The sequence below is a fragment of the Cervus canadensis genome, chromosome 26, assembly GCF_019320065.1.
Source record: "Cervus canadensis isolate Bull #8, Minnesota chromosome 26, ASM1932006v1, whole genome shotgun sequence".
NCBI lineage: Eukaryota > Metazoa > Chordata > Mammalia > Artiodactyla > Cervidae > Cervus > Cervus canadensis.
This window is the reverse complement of record NC_057411.1, coordinates 6803076-6808555: the sequence shown is the minus strand read 5'-3', so window position 1 is coordinate 6808555 and position 5480 is coordinate 6803076. Positions and strand designations below refer to the sequence as shown.

The 5480-nt window shown below is 39.3% G+C and overlaps 1 non-coding gene across 1 annotated transcript; it reads left to right on the top strand.

The window, feature by feature from the left end:
* Positions 1 to 4035: 4035 nt before the first annotated feature.
* TRNAC-ACA lies at positions 4036 to 4107 on the top strand. Its single transcript has one exon. It is a non-coding gene; the product is annotated as a tRNA-Cys (tRNA).
* Positions 4108 to 5480: the final 1373 nt, after the last annotated feature.

Genomic DNA, 5480 nt, shown 5'->3' with positions numbered 1-5480 from the left:
AAAAAATGCTTGATAAAGACAATTCTCAGTTGATGGTTCAGCTTTAGTGAACTGTGTGTTTACTATCCAGCACTTCAAATCCTTTTAGCAGAAGATGAAATATAAGTGTAGAAGTAAATAAAAGAAACAGAAACACCATAACACTGATTCATACTCTTTATGTAAAGTAATAATGAATTCACTCCCTGCAAGAAAACAAACAAATCTCACCTGGCTAACTTCTACATCTTACTATTGAGTCTTAGCTGTCCCTGCCTCTGAGCCCTCAACCTCCCAATATTATGTTTTCTGCCTCAGCAAGTCTTCCCTCACTATGCCAAAATACTGAATAATCTATAAGGCACTGCATAACAAAAGTCTCTTTTGAAAGTAAAAGGGGAAATCTAGTAACAAATTCTATTACAGCTTGAAGTAATAGAGACTAAAAGTGCTAGATATGCAGATGACTCCACACTTAGGGCAGAAAGTGGGGAAGAACTAAAGAGTCTCTTGATGAGAGTGAAAGAGGAGAGTGAAAAAGTTGGCTTCAAACTCAAAATTTAGAAAACTAAGATCGTGGCAACTGGTCCCATCACTTCATGGCAAATAGATGGGGAAACAATGGAAACAGAGACAGACTTTATTTTTTGGGCTCCAAAATCATTGCAGATGGTGACTGCAGCCATGAAATTAAAAGACACTCCTTGGAAGAAAAGTTATGATCAAACTAGACAGCTTATTATAAAGCAGAGACATTACTTTATCAACAAAGTTCCGTCTAGTCAAGGCTGTTTTTCCAGTGGTCATGTATGGATGTGAGAGTTGGATTATAAAGAAAGCTGAGTGCTGAAGAATTGATGCTTTTGAACTGTGGTGTTGGAGAAGACCCTTGAGAGTCCCTTGGACTGCAAGAAGATCCAACCAGTTCTTCCTAAAGGAAATCAGTCCTGAATATTCATTGGAAGGAATGATGTTGAAGCTGAAACTCTAATATTTTGGCCATCTGATGCAAGGAACTGACTCATTGCAAAAGACCCTGATGCTGGGAAAGATTGAAGGCAGTAGGAGAAGGGGATTCCAGAGGATGAGATGGTTGGATGGCATCACCGAGTCAATGGACATAAGTTTGAGTAAACTCTAGGAGTCGGTGATGGACAGGGATGCCTGGCATGCTGCAGTCCATGGGGTCACAAAAAGTCGGACATGACTGAGTGACTGAACTGAAACTGAAACTGCCCACATCCAATTCCACTGAACTTTTTAAAACATTTCTTTCTTGAGTCTTTCCAAAGTATTTAATATAGATTTCATGAAAATAGAAATTACTTTTACTTTTGCAGTCCTGTTCCATTGGCTTAGGTAATAAGTAGTTTAATGATTCAATATAGGGACTATCAACTGACATAGAAGAGAACATGGCTGACTCTAGTTATACTATGAACTCAAAGAGCAGGATCCAGGAGTGGGTAGGGTCCTAGCCAGGGTTCTACCAGCACTGAGCCCTCTGCCATGATTTCAATGAGAGATCAGTATTTTTTCAAAGGGAATAGAGAATGTTGGTTCAACCAGTGACTTTAGAAAGTGCAGATAGCTTAGTAAGGCTTCCAGCATATTATTTATGATTGGGTATAGTGCTGCCTTGTGAAATATAAAGTCAGGGATGCAGCTGTGACTCAGAAGTCAGAGCCACTGACGCCAAGAAACACTGGAGGAAACCTTGGAAGTGCTGGGGAGAGAGGAGTGGCAAAAACACAGAGCACTTATCTTAACACAAATGAAATTTTTGTATTTTCTAATTCACTTGGGAAAAAAGACAAAGCATTGAATTGTCCGCCTCAGATAATTTTTCCCCAAAATTGAGGAAATGTGAAAAAATCACAAGGATATCTGAGTTTAAATAAAAATAATTGGAACTAGTGCTCCAGGCACAGGGAAGTCTTGAGACTCACAGGCTTGAAAAAAACAAGCAAATAGAAGGGAAAGCAAGACAAAATCTCCCTGAAGTTATTAGGACATGTTGGAAATTTTGCCAGGTTAGTTTGAGTAAAATAAATAGCCATCAAAGAGTTTTAAGCAAAGGTATGATTTTACTTCAGTTAAATTTTGTCAAAAGACCATCCTGGTTGCAGTTTCTAAATGATTTCAGTAAAGACTTTCATGACAAACAGAGATGGGTTAAGAGAATAAGGGTGAGAGCCAGAAATCTTGCAATTATATTTAAAGTAAAACAACTTTACTAGGAAATATTACAGCAAAATGTACTGGTTTACATGTGTGCAACATACCTTATTTTTGTGGAACTGTGATCAGATCAAGGGAAAGTAACTGAAATCATGACTTATTTTATTCATTGGATAACCCTGCAAAGAGATGGCTTTTAATAGAGACAGATAAAGTCATTGAGGGTTTCCCTGGTGGCTCAGATGATAAAGAGTCTACCTGCAATGTAGGAGACCAGGGTTTGATCCCTGGGTTGGGAAAATATTCTGGAGAAGAGAATGGCTACCCACTCCAGTATTCTTACCTGGAGAAATTCAGTGACAGAGGAACTTGGCGGGCTAGTCTATGGGGGTCTCAAAGAGTTGGACGTGACTGAGCAACTGACACATAAACGCATAGAGGACTTGCCCATCACAGGGTTTATGGGGGTCCTTCAGAGGATAGTCTTGGAAACTTATTAAAGTCTTGTTCTACTTTAATGTCTTCCCAAATGTGTTGTGGTGTTATGCATGCCAGTCTTTAGCACTTCACACATTATGGATGTTTGAGGACTGAACACGGAATTTTTATTTGAGAAGATTTGACCTTTTTAACACAGAAGCTGGTATCATCATCTCTCATTCTAATGTTTTAAAGACTTTGGAGTCTAGAAGACCTGAATGTGACCTCTAAAACAGTCCTTAAACATTCTGGGCTTTAATTTCTTCTTATATAAAATATGATATTATTACCTATGTCATACTTATTTGAAGTACCTAGCTCCATACGTACTGAATAAAATAAAAATCAAACATTCAATAAATGGCAATTGTACTTAATTCTGGTACTAAGCTTCCATAGCAAAAATGGGTGACTTACGAGAGTAAATAATAACATGATGTGCAAAACTTTACTGTCTGACCCTCTATTATATTTAACCAATTTACAAATGAAAGCATGGTGGAGAATGAAACTGCTCTCAGCACATAAAAGCAGGTTTGAGGTCAGCTTTAATCAAAGGACACAATGCTCAAATTGATTTTGAAGGAGGGTAACTCAAGTAACCTCAAGAAAAAGTTGGATGATTTTAATAATGCCTGTAGGGACTTTCCTGGTGGTCCACTGGTTAAGAAGCTGCCTTGCAATTGCAGGGGGTATGGTTCAATCCCTGGTTAGGGAACTAAGATCCCACATTCTGCAGAGCAACTAAGCCCATGTACCACAGTTACTAAGCCCACACACTCTGGAGCCTGTGCTCCACAACTAGAAAGTCCAGTGAGCCTCAACAAAAGATCCTGTGTAACACAATGAAGACTTGAACCAGCAAATAAATAAATAAATATTAAAAAAATGATAATGCCAGTAGACTGAACTGGAACAGAAAACCTATAAACAAAGTGAGACAACTCTAGAGACAAGCTACTCTCCTGCTCTCTCTGAAAACATGGGACATCTCTTCTCCATTAGCCTCTTAATCTCTAAACACATCTAATTGTCTTTCTCAGGTTTCTCTGGATCATCTGTTATTATTGACCCTATTTCTACGGCAAATTAGCGAATTCTTCCTGTGTTTTTAATTCAATTAGCTCTAAGTTCAAGCTGTTTCATACACTGATACAAGGGCCATATGCCACAGCAAAGTAGGTAATCATATGACTTATGTACCTTGTTCCATGACCTCTCAACTGTCATCTAGCATTCATAATCAGCTATGCTTTAAGGAAACTTTTTTTTACAAAATGAAGTATCATCCAGTGGGAGTCATTAGAGCAAGTTCATTTTGATGCCTATGAACTAAAGCTAACTGGTATTGTGCATTATCAATTCTTTACTAATAATTCTCATTAGTAATGGTCTTCCCTAGTGGCTCAGTTGGTAAAGAATCTGCCTACAAAGCAGGAGACCCAGGTTTGATCCCTGGGTAGGGATGATCCCCTGGAGAAGGAAATGGCAACCCACTCCAGTACTCTTGCCTGGAGAATTCCATGGACAGAGGATTCTGGCAGGCTACAGACCAAGGGATCATGAAGAATTGGACGTGACTGAGCAACTAACTTTCACTTTCACTGCTAGTAATGCCTGAAACAGGATCACTATCAGTTTGTTTGTAATGTAAAGACTTAATGAGCCAGTCACTCAGAAATATTAACACATAGTAGGGAAAATTGAGCTCAATTTGGGCTCAGTATGTGTGCTATGTGTGTTCAGTCACACAGTTGTCTCAGAATCTTTTGCAACCCCACCAACTGTAGTCCTCCAGGCTCCTACATGGGATTTTCAGGCAAGAATATTGAGTGGACTGCCATTTCCTCTTCCAGGGAATTTTCCCCATCTAGAGATAAAATGCGTGTATCCTGTGTCTCCTTCATTGGCAGGCGAATTCTTTACCACTGAGTCCTGGGAAGCCCGTATTTGGACTCAGTATGTGCATGCAAGCTAAGTCATGCTAAGTGACTTTAGTCGTGTCCAACTCTTTGTGATTCCATGGAACGTAGCCTGCCAGGTTCCTCTGTCCATGGGATTCTCCAGACAAAAACACTGGAGCAGGTTGCCATTTCCTTCTCCAGGGGATCTTCTCCACCCAGGGACTGAACCTGAGTCTCATACATCTCCTGCATTGGCAGGCTCAGTATAGCTGTTTCAAATTAAAATCCGATTGTAGTCACTTAAATTGTAATATCTGAATTCTGTGGACTTACCCTAGTTGTAAAAAGTCAGCATTCCTACTCTCCTCCAGTTTTGCTTTCCTAAATCTAACATATTCTTTAATAAATTCCAGAAAATCCCACAAGGCATCTCAAAAGTGTTCATGTAATACCTGTATTCCTACAGAAATTTCTACCTACATGTATTTCTCAACAGCTGCCTTGCTGATATTTGTTGCCCTCAAATCTCTCCAGAGAGGGAGGTCACCTCTGATCTGCTTCTTGAGCATGTTGGGAAGTCACCTTGCCTGAGATGTTTCTCTCTGGTGTATCATAGAGTTGCAGAACACACAATGCGCCCCAACTATGCTGTGTTCCTTAACTATTTGGATTTCATACATGCTTATTGGCTCTGTACTGAGCTCTGGACATGTTGAAGCACTTGGGATATAGCAGTAAACAAGACACTTATGATACTTGCCTTGAGGAGTTTATAATCTAGAGGAAAAGAAATTTTAAACTCCTGTTATGCTCATGTTCAATGGAATGGCTATTACAAAATATAAATAAGTGACAAATGTTAGCAAGAATGTGCAGAAATTGCAACTTTTGTGCAGTTGGCAGGAATGCAAAATGCAGTGCAGCCACTATAAAAAT